The sequence below is a fragment of the Protopterus annectens genome, chromosome 2.part1 (assembly GCF_019279795.1).
Source record: "Protopterus annectens isolate FY-2018-M chromosome 2.part1, PAN1.0, whole genome shotgun sequence".
Taxonomy (NCBI): Eukaryota; Metazoa; Chordata; order Ceratodontiformes; family Protopteridae; genus Protopterus; species Protopterus annectens.
The window spans coordinates 266,748,849-266,760,966 of record NC_056729.1 but is presented as its reverse complement, the minus strand read 5'-3'; the positions used below and the strand labels follow the sequence as shown (position 1 = coordinate 266,760,966).

Sequence of the window (12,118 nt, the reverse complement as noted above, 5' to 3'; positions counted from 1 at the left end):
ATAATCTTACTGTTTGTGTTGAGAAACCATGATGGTTTGACAATGGACAATGTCTTCTCACTGCTTTCTGTTAACAACTCACATACTGGGGAAGTCCGGTGTTCTAGCAGACAGGTTGAGTAGGTCTATCCTTCTCCCTCATGAGTGATCCATCAATCTGATAGGGGCAAATCAGATTTTCAGCCAATGGGACCAACTGTGCTGCAACCTTTTTGCCTCTCCCTACAACTTCAAGTGCAGCACATACTTCACCTTAATCCCCCAAGAGCAGGAGTCACTGAGGGATGCTCTGACCCACACTTGGCTCCCCAGGCTCCTGTATGACTTTTCCCCTATACCTCTCATCCCGAAATTTCTACAGAAAGCACTGGTGAGGAAGGCTACTGTGATTCTCATCAAATCAACCATAGCTAGAGGTGGCCAGACAGAGATGGTTTGCATTCTTCTGGTCTCATCTGATGCACCCTCCTTGGGTGCTGGACCCCACTCCAGATCTTCTCTCTCAGCCATCCAGAATGCTTCACCTGAACAATCAAGCCCTCAAGCTGACCACATGGTTTCTCCAATTCCAATAATAACTTGACAGTTTAGACTTTATTCTAAAGTCATTCACATCCTGACCTCTGCGCAGAAAACCTCTTATACCAGAAAGATTTGTAAGAGCAAGTGGAAGAGATTTTCCATCTGGGCTACCAGTAAGAATTTAGACCCTTTTTCAGCCCCTCTACTGGTGATCCTGGATTTACTGGCATCTCTATTTCACAGTGGAGCTACCAACTCTACTATCAAAGTCCCACTAACAGCCATCTCCAGTTTTCATTCCCTTAAATTGTCTTTTGCTTTCCTTAGGGCTACCTTCCTTCTCATCCCCCCATAGGGCTCCCATTTCTCCTTGGGATATTATCATTCTCTTACAGGCCTTGTCTAGATCCTCTTTTGAACCTCTAGCTATGGTTGATTTGAAATATCTCACTTGAAAGACCTTATTTTTGGTGGTAGTCACCTGTGATAGGAGGATTTCAGCATTATACACCATTTCTTGTAAACCTCCTTATTTGGTTTTCCACAAGGGCAGAGTTACTCTACCTTCAGTCCTTCAATTCTTCAGTTCCTCCAAAGGTGACTTCTGAATCATCGCTTAATCAGTCTATCAACCTTCCTGTCTTTTTTCCCGAATTTCTTCAGCAAGGGGGGAATACATGTTACATCTGCTGCATGTACACCATCCAACTTAATTTTTATTTGCAACACACTCAGAAGATTAGAAAGATTGATCAGTTGTTTTCTTTTTCCATGGCCAAATTGGGAAAAGGGGTATCTAAAGTGGCCCTTTCTTGCTGGTTATCTGATTGTATTTCACATGGCTACAGATAGAAGGAGTTGTCTTTACCCAAAGCTCCTAAGGCTCGCTACACTAGACCAGTGGCTACCTCTACTGCCTTCTTTTCCAAAGTATCTTTTGATTACATTGATGCTGCAGCAACTTGGTCCAGTGTCCATTCCTTCATTTCTCATTACAAGTTGGATTTAAAATCAAGGTCTAGAGCTTTCTTTAGATAATCTGTAGTCTGGAATATCCCTCCAATGAAACCCATTCCCCAAGATTGATAGCAGCTAGGGACTCTTTCCCATTCATTGAGGAATGGACAAGAGATGACATCAGATATGAAAATTATGTACTTAACATAATGATATATCTGTGTTATCTGCTTCCATCCTTTCTCAAGTTTTCCTCCCTCCTTCCCCCATCCCTTTGTTTTATCCTTTGCTCTTGGAGTTACCACACTTGTAGCCACCTTGGCTTGATCATGTACTCTTCATGCTCTAGGTTTGTTGGGTTCTCTGTAAGAGGGAACAATATTTTTATGCTAGGGTATGGGCAAACTCGATCTGTGATAACTCTACTTGCAGGAGGTTAAGGGTAAAGGGAGAAGCCTGAGCATTGGATTCCAAGTCTTAGAGTGACTGAAGTCAGAACTGACAATGATCTAATAACTCATCCATTGAGGATTAACAGAGAGCAGACAACACAGATCTATTGTTATGGTAAGTACATAACTTTTGTTTGTACATCATTGCTCAGTACATTTTTTTTTTCAGTACTTAAAATGGAAGTTTTACTGTATCTGTTTTCTGAAGAAGTCTCCGTACTTTCAAGGCAAAGGCACTATATTCCTTAATAAATCCTTTGCTTGAGTGAAGTGTGATCCCTAGTATCTTGTGTGGTTATAAGCGTTTTTTCTTTTTTTTTTTTTTTTTTGTGGCAGTAGTTTTTGACAAACTGCTTTTGGTTCAGTCAGCTTCATTTTCACTACTTGCATCTCAAAATATTGAATTCTGGTACTGTCTGTATCTGCAGAACATTAGCATGCACATGCACGCACGCACGCACGCACACATACACGTGCACGCGCACACACACTCTCTCAGCATGCTTAAAGCTGTCAGGAACTGCCTGAGTTGCATGAGATAAGCTAATAATGCCCCTTTGAAAAATCCCTCACCCCAGCACACCCTCTGACTATAGACCCATTGCAAAGATTTGTCTAAAGAATTGTCCGATTACATACAAACATATGGCCTGTTATCTGCTAAACAGGATGTTTTTTTTACACACAAAATGCCATCGTCAGGCACCAGTCTTTTTTTAATCTTACAAATTTACTGAAACATGGATAAATGACTTTTTACTGGAGCTGTCTTCATGAGTTTATAAAAAAAAAACTTTTGAAACTGTTAACCATAACCTTTGATTACACAAACTGGCTGACTATGGAGTTTCAGTTGAAGTGACCTCATGGTACAGGATTTTTTTTTTATCCAATAGATCCTTTACTAGTAGCAGTCAAAATTCTCACTCAATAATATGATCTGTCTCCAGTGGTGTTCTGCAGGGTTCTGTGCGGGTCCCAGTACTCTTTTCACTTTACATTAATAGTCTTCCATGGGATTTGCCTCATTCAAGCTTTACAATGTATGATGATGATGATGATATAGTATCATAACATTTCATAAGTCAGCACAGCAGATATCTACAATACTACAGAATGATTCTTCACTCTGGAAATGGCTCTGCAATAACACATTAACTAGTAAATCCACAGTCATGATACTCAGGACAGCAAAAGGGTTAGCTAATATTAGACCATCCTCTGTTTCTGATCCCAGCTGGAACCTTACTTCCTTTCACTATGCATTAAAAATGCCTTGGGCAGCTTTTACTTAGTACTGATATTTGATGATCATGTTGAGTTAACTATGTGAAGTTTCACAGCATGTTGAGGTAGCTTATAATATTTTGTGTTTATTTTTTGAAGCTTGGCATGTGCTTGCTATCAGCACTTTAATCCCCAGACTTGAATATGCTTTACCCATCATTGCTCCACTCTCAGGACATGACACTGCTTTACTATAAACTATTGAGAATAAGATTCTAAGATTTATCCATCTTGCTAGTTCTACCACCCACCATTGTAGCTCATGGTATAATTTTAACAGATTCCCAAATGACCATTGGTTTACTCCAAGAAAAGTGAATGGCCAGTGATGTACTTCAGGAAGGATGGAAGACAAATGCTGTACTTTATCCATGATGGATGGTACTCCTGCCCCTGTTATAACTCTTGATTTATTGCATAGGTCAAGATGAGTGCTAGGCTTATCTGACATCCGAGGGGTAAGGGATGACTGTTTTGTTCTTTAAGATGATTCAACAGTTTCATTAAAGGTGATGTAGGTCACCAGACAGATGATTGCGAAGGCAGAGTCTGTTGATATGTTGCCCTGAAGATGCTAACTGGAGTGACTGAAGATAACTTTGACAATGCCAGTATATACCAAACAAAGAGTAATAATGTGAACTAAAAAAATACTGTAGCAACAGCACACTGCTGCAGGAAAATCTTCATACCTAGTACAAAGCGCATTTGCCTGAAAAAGTGAAGATAAGTGCCCTTTGGCATGAAAGCTGATATTGTCAGTGATGTCATCAATGAACACTGAGTTGGAGTTAAAAGTGTTACTGAATTACAGAACACTGATATTACAGCCATAGTGCAACACTGTTTTACCATTTAATATTCAAATCACAGTATAACGGCATTATTATAATTAACGGTGTCCAAGCATTATTACATGTAGATTGAGCTGCATATATTCATATACTATTTGCTAGAACCAAATGCTAACACTTTAATGTGCTATATAATTTGACTTGTAGTTTGCATAAGTAAAAATGGGAGAAAGTGCAGCATACATTTTACCATGGCTGTAATGCTTGGGTGTGCACATACCTTCTATAATAAAAACCACAAACAAAACGTAGCAGCATGAATAAAAAGTTAACAGGAAAATAAGATAAATGTCCAAACATGCATCCAGTCAGCCAACCAATGGGTAGGAAATAAATCAAACAGAATAACTCCATCAATGAATAGTGTAATGAATATGTTAGTGCTTTCGCAGTGATAAAACACCACTTCATCAGACATATAAAACCATGTAAAAACGAATGCATATACAGTATATAACAAGCCATTAAAAATGTAACCAATCAAATATAAAAGTGGTAATAATCTATCTAGTCATAAAATACAAAGTTCCAGCCTGAAGAAAGAATTAAAGAAACATGACAACATTTAAAGCACACTGAACAGAAAGCCTAATTCACTCTAACAATATATAACTTTAACATACAAAATCTGATAAAAATGAGGAACCTTGTCTAACTTACAAAAAGAAGGGATCCAGTGCACTGAACCTTGTTATATATTATTTAAAAAGAGCCCTATTTTTAAGAACGGGCTATAGCGGAACCCTACCATTTAACCCTTTTCCCATGTCCGTACTTAATATACCTATCCATCTAGTCTCAGATGTCTCTATGTTATTCATTAAATCTCCACCACATTCATTTTCCTTGATAACCTCAGTAACCAAAAACCTAAGCCAGTGTGCATGGTCATGTACAGAAACATGTTTCACTAAAGCATTAGTCATGACACCATACTTAATGTTTTGCATATGTTCTCTAATCCTAAACTTAAGCTTCCTATTGGTCTTTCCAACATAGAAAGCTGAACATGTGCAACATACAGCTAAGTAAACCACTTTCAACGAGTTGCAATCAGTCACAGTTTTGAACTTGTAGGATATTCCACTGTCTGGATGTAAAAATCTGCCTGAAGTATAAATAAATTTACAAAAATTACATTTGTTGCAGGGAAAAGTGCAATATATAATATCCTTGGATGGAGCCTCAACCCTATCCTTAGGATATCACAGTAGCCCTTTGAAAGACTTTCTGTTCTTGAATAGAAAGCTGGGCTTATCACCTATTATACTCCTAATGTCAGAATCATTAGTTAAAACTGACCAATGTTTCTTAACAATGTCCATTATCAAATTAACATTAGCAGAATAATAAGTGGGGATATGCACTACTTGTTCAGTCAAACCCTTCCCCCTCAGGGAAGTATTACTATTATGGGAAAAATATGGTTTGTCTATAGTCATCCTCAAACTTGGTATCTCATTAAGTATACCCTCTGTAGTACTATCATTATTCTCCCTTTCATTAAATCTAGTTCTCAAAGCATTTAATTCATCCATAAAACCAGCATCTTCTGCATTCCATCTCAATGCCCTTAGGCCCTGGCCTTTCACAATATTTCTGAAAATATGATTCGGATGCATGCTTTTTCTATAAAGCATCATATTCCTATAACACACCTTTCTAAATATTTTTGTGCTCAGGCCATTGTCTGATCTTTTATAAATCTTGATATCCAAAAATTCTATCTCCTTATCCGATCTATTCAAATCAAACTTAAGAAAATGAGTACTGACAGTTATCTCATGATAGAATGATTGTAAGTCTGCTTCTGTTCCTCACCATATGAGGAACAGATCATCAACAAATTGCCTATAAAAAACTATTTGCTCCCATCTCAAAGGTTCAAAGATAAAGGCCATCTCCCATGTAGCCATGACTAAATTAGCATAGCTATTGACATTGGAAGTGAGTATTGGTTAGGCAGACTATGCAACTTGCTCAAGATTTTTACCTAATCTCACTTCCAAGATGGCTGCACATTGAGTAGCAGCTTAATTTCAGCTCTCCCCATGTGGAAACAGAAACTCAGAAAAGAGAGTCAGTAAACTCATAGTTTTGGGTAAATTTCAGTAACTGGCTAGTAAGTGTACTGCATGGATGCCAGCAAAAAATAAATTCAGAGAACCTGAAAGAAAATCAATCACAAAAGGTGAGTAAAAAGATGACCAGGAAGAATTATGCAGCTAAAAGTAATGCAAGCTTTAGCTTTGATGCAAGACATGACTTCCAGTAACCTAGAGGAAGAAAATAAGTAAACTGTACTCAGAGCTGCTTAAAATAAATTAAACGCTGATGGAGTATATCAGCTCAAATAACAAAAGGCTGGAAAAAAAAATATGAGGTTGAAATGAAGAAAATGCTGGCTGAATATAACACTGCTCAAGAAGAGATGCCTCAAAAAATAATAGAATTAGAGGACAGAGCACATTGGGAAAACCTGAGATTTTCTACTGTACCAGAGAAGCTGGAAGGAACAGACTGTATTAATTTTATGAAAGCACAAGTAAGCAACTGGACTGGTATTCCACAGCAGGAGTTGATAAATGAAAGGGCACATCATGTGTATGCTCCAAACCTGGCCATGAGAAAAGCAACATAGACCTTTAATAGTAAAGATGGAATCCTACCAGCAGGAGTTGATTCTGACAAAACTGTGGCAGAAAGTCAAAATACTAAAAGTGAGAGACAGTAGAGTGTTTCAGGAAAATGATTACTCACTGCACACCATGCAGAAGAAGAGTAAATTTATTCCACTAATCAGGGAATGTTGAGAAGCAGGCATGAGATTCAAACTGCCGTACTCAGCTATCTTCACAGTATTCTTTCCTGGAGGGACAAAAATATTTTTTTATGCAGCACATGCTAAGGAGGAAATGCAAAAAAGTGAGCTGTGAAAAGAAGGAGATTCTGCTTCTTTTTCGTCTGATAATAAAGACCTCAGAGAAAGACTGTGCCAGTGAAACCTTTTCCAGTGTTTCAACAAAAAAATGTTTGAGAGACAGAAAATAGCACAAGAGTTGACTAGAAGAACTGAGAGTATGTTGGAAATGAACAAGGACTGGAATTAGAGATGGAGATAAACAGGAATAACGCCATCAACCAGAAATTGTCAAATAAATGTAGGATTACAAAGTAAGAGGGAGACCGATAACTGTAAGTAAAACACAATTTTGTTCTTAATGGTAGTATTTTTATAATGCATGATATAATCTGCATGCTATAAAGTAATGTTTTCACAGCTATTTTCAGATGTAATGGTGATACTAAAATAAACAGATGCCCCTGTTTTTTCCCTTCTTTCCTCTTTCACTTTTAAGAATGTAGGCACTGCAATGTAAAAAAAAGAAGAAATGTCTGATCAAAAAGAGCATGATACAAGAAAAATTGATGTGCTTTTTTTTCATTTTTGCATAGGGGATGATTGGATTAAGGACCTTGGCTTGATCTAGCAACACATTTTAATAGAAAGCAAATAAATAAAGAACATTGAATATAATAAATATTTCCTCTAGCAAATAAACAAATAAACAAATGCCTGTAGAAGCAATTCTATATCTGGTTCTCATGTCTCCATGGAGAAAATTTGATAAACAGCAGTAAAAACAGAATACTTCTTTTTTTTGATGGCTAGGAGATAATGTTTTCTGAAAGCATTCAAGTGTTTTCCCAATCTGGGAGAGCAATAAAGATAAGACAAAACTAGACAGCAATTAGTAGAAGCATAGGCTTGTTTCATGCATCTTAGCGTGGATAACCTTCTTTTTAAGTTAACCCAAGTCTTTGAGTGTTGCTGTCAGTTTGGGAAATTGTTCCTATTAGGAGAATAAAACTTCAGTATTTGAAGATGGACATAGTTTTGTGTGTTAGTGTTAAGGTAATAGGTTTAATGGGGTGTATTGAGGGTCTATTTTCTTTGTTTGAGGGCTTTCAAAAAAACAAGTTTGTAAAATGTGACATAGGCTCAAATGGATACTGCAAGAAATAACTGTATAAAAAGTCAACCTGCCAAACATTACTGTATGCATGTAACACAAAAGCTGGAACTGGATATTCAACAAAACACTGTTATGCATAAAGGTGGAAATAATAACTATTTAACATAATGAGCCTTTCTATATTATCTTTAAATGTAAATGGTCTCACAGATACATACAAAAAAAGAGTAGTGGACCATATTAAAATGTAGAGTGCAAGTAGCTGTGCTACAGGAGACACATTTGGAAAGAAGTGAACATGTGAATTTGATAAAGAAAGATTTTCAGGACTGTTATTCAGTGGAATACCTGTGAGAAAGGAAAAGAGGTATACATATATTAATTGCTAGAGGAACTCCAATAGTGATAGAAGATAAAAAAGATAATAATCGTAGATTTGTAGTACTAAGGGGCTACTGGCAAGGGAGGAGGATTACACTGGCAGTTATTTATATTCCACTTAAAACTGCTATAATGGAGCATAAGAAAATTCTGGGAGAAATAGTCAGCTTTGAGCAGGGAATATTTTTTATAGGTGGGGAATGGAATTTGATTTGCAACAGTGAAGATGTGTCTGGGGGCCCAGAAGAGAAAATATAACAAAGAAGGGTATATTTTTGAAGAAATATATGAAAATATTTGGCAAGGAAGATGTGAATTCAGTAGTAGGAGTTCGGCATTAATTTACGTATTATTCCCCAAAATACAAAAATTGGCCTAGGATAGACCGAACTTACATTTCACAGGAACATGTGCATTTCATTGAAAATTTTGATACGGATTCAATAACTCCTTCAGATCACGTGCCACTAATAACTAAAAATGCAGGGTAATGAAATAAAAATGAAACACCAACACTTTTCCACCTATCTGTTGAAAAGAGAGGAATTTAAGGAATGGATACTGGAAATTGTTCAGGAGTTATTAGATAAGATAGAAATGTCTTCTGAAAATATAGCTAAGGAGTGGGATACAATTAAAGTGGAGTTTAAAAATAGGGTGGAAATAAAAGAGAGAGATATGGTTAAGAAGTAATATAAATTAGAGAGACTGAAATGTTTAAGTATTGCAGAATAGAGGAAATCTCACAGAACAAGAAGAGGAGCAATTGCAGAATACAAAGAGAAAATAAGAGATTGCCTTGATAATATGCAGGAGTTTAGAAAGATTGCTGATAAACAACTGTTTTTTTTTTTTTTTTGATAACACCAGAGCATAAAAACTTTTAGCACAACGACTCGGGCAACAGACAGTAGAAAGGGTTGTCATCAAGTTTAGGGAGCCTATAACAAGGAAGATAACAACAGATCCTGTAGAGGTGCTAGAAAGTATTTCAGAAATTTTATGAAAGTCTGTATAAAGCAGAGAAATATGGAGATTAAGAAAAGGTACGAATGGAAATGTTAATGGAAGAAGTAAATATGCCAAGGTTAGAGGTAGATGAGGCCCAATTACTAACAGGATAGGACGAGATCAGATGAAATGGCAATGCATAACCAATCCACTGGAAAGTCCCCAGGAATAGATGGCATTCCTATGGAAGTTTGGAGGAGGGAAAAAACTGATAAAGATCTGGAGAGTTTTGTTTAACAGTACTTTAAGTGCAGGAGAAGCACCAACATCCTGTTAGAAATCGGTGGTGGCTGTAATACCTAAAGAGGGTAAAGACTCATCAGATCCAGCTTCATACAGGTCCATTTCAATCCTAAACCATGATTATAAAATGTTTATATCTATAATGGCAAAGGTGATGCTAAAACTGATCAAAATGGATTAATGTGGCTTTGTGGACGGGAGGCAAACATTTGACAACATTAACAGAACATTGATGATCCAGAGGGAAGCAGAATGTAATAAAATACCACTGTTGTTGGATTTTGCTACAGAGAAAGCATTTGACAGAGTAAGCTTGGAGTTTATGAGCAGGGCAATGGAAGCATTTGCATTCCCTGATAAAATTATAAGGTTGATTAGGAGGATATATGAGAGATCAGAGGTGAAAATTAAAGTGGATGGGTACCTCTCTGATAATTTCTGTTTGAGCAGAGGAACCAGGCAGGGGTGTCCTCTTTCCCCTTTGTTATTTGCATTATGTTTAGAACCATTGGCAAAGAAAATAAGGGACTCAGAAATACAGGATATAATTGGTATGGGAGTCAAGAAAAACAGGCTCTATTTGCAGATGATATTATTTTATACCTGATAAAACCAGAAAAAGGACATTTCAGTGTTGTGGAACATTTTGAGGCAGTTTCATCTCTTTTCAGGATATAAAATTAATGAAGCTAAAACAAAGGCAGTAGCTAAAAATTATGTACCCACACACAAGTTGGTTCAGCAGTATCCATATTTATGGCAACATGATAAAATTAAGTACTTAGGAGTATGGATTAAAAAGGATTCTGGTGTGGCAGCTAAGGATACGTGGAAAGAGACTAAACAAAAGAAACACAAAAACTGAGAAATTGGAAGCTGTGTTATATGGATAGCAAGGTACAAGCAGGTAAAATGTTTTTAGTCCCTTTAGTTTTATACACAGGTCAGGCATATTTGTTCAGCCAGCGGAGAAGTTGTAGATAGCAATTAATAAAGAGCTGAAGGATTTTATCTGGGAGGGGAAGATGGCAAGAGTCAAGTGGGATAAGCTGATTCTTCCAATAGAACAAGGCAGTTTGGGATTACCTGATTTGAAGGGGTATTTCAGAGCTACACAGTTAAGGCTCCTATACATAGAATAAGCAGAAACCTATAATTCAAATTGGAAAGAGGTGATGATGAAACTGAGGGAAGTTCAAGAAACGAGGAAAAACTGGGATTTTGGATGCATCCGTCCATCCTTTGGATGGCGCAGTGGTGCAGCGGTAGCGTTGTTGCCTCACAGCAAGAGGTTCTCCAGTTTGATTCTTGACTGGGGTGCCTTCTGTGTGGAGTCTGTATGTCCTCCCTGCTTTTGTGTGGGTTTCCTCCAGGTACTCTGGTTTCCTCCCACGTTACAAAGACATGCATTTAGAGTGTTTTTCCCTGGGCCTCCGCTGAAAATTGGCTCATTCCAAGTCGGACTTTCCTGGTTAACAAATATTAAATAAATAAAATAAAATAACAATAACCATACAGAATATTATATTCATGAAGTAGCAGAAAGTATTCTAAGAACTTAGCCAACATGGGAATGGGGAAAGGAAATTTTGCTGATAGGGATGACTGCAATTAGGGATACAGACAATAGGCAAGAGGGGGCCGGAATGTATTGAAGAAAACTGGCAAAAGAACCAAGGTATTGGGAGCAAATAACTAGAAAGGGAAGGGTAATAGAATGGGAAGAGGCCAAATAGTTATTTGGAGAGCAGGCTAGGGATTGTCTTCTCTGTCAAGAATTGATATTGGAGTATAGGTGAAGAGAAAGAACTAGGGGAATCCTATGGAGTATAGGTGAAGGGAAAAAAATAGGGGAATCCTAAGCGAAATACCAGTATTAGTAGAGTTTTTAGCAGAATCTAGAACAGAAGCTGCTGTTAAAAAAAATAATTAGTAGAGCATTTAAATATTACTTGATAATTGTAAGAATCAATCAGAGGAAGTTAGAAACAATTAGGAAGAGAGACTGAATAAGCAATTCAGAAAGAAACAATGGGGGATATTTGTATGTCTCCTAAATATGCAACAAAGTCTAGAAGATTTAGGATCTTTGCTTGGAAGAGTTTATATAGGTACTTTTATACTCCAAGTAGACTCCAAATAACTTTTCTTCAGGGTGACAGCAAATGTTGGAGATGTGATGGAGAAGAAACAGGTACTTGCAAACATATTTTCTGGGAGTGTAATGAGTTGGCAGACTTTAAAGATTCCCAGTATCCTACTGTGTAAGAGATATTGGGTGAGCAAATTGGTCTAAGGAAATTATTTTTTGAGCTATGGTACAGAATTGGAATTGCCTAAAAATAGTAAGGTATTGCTGAGTCTACTTATGGTGGCTGCCAAAAAAGCAATTAAAAGAAAATGGAAATGAAGGTCTAAATCAAGTGTACTAGAA

General features: G+C 37.1%; 1 protein-coding gene across 4 annotated transcripts in view; it reads left to right on the top strand.

Annotated features, from left to right (window-relative positions):
• Positions 1-12,118, top strand: part of SLC9B2 (solute carrier family 9 member B2) — a 504,139-nt gene that overhangs the window by 374,091 nt on the left and 117,930 nt on the right. The window lies entirely within an intron of this gene.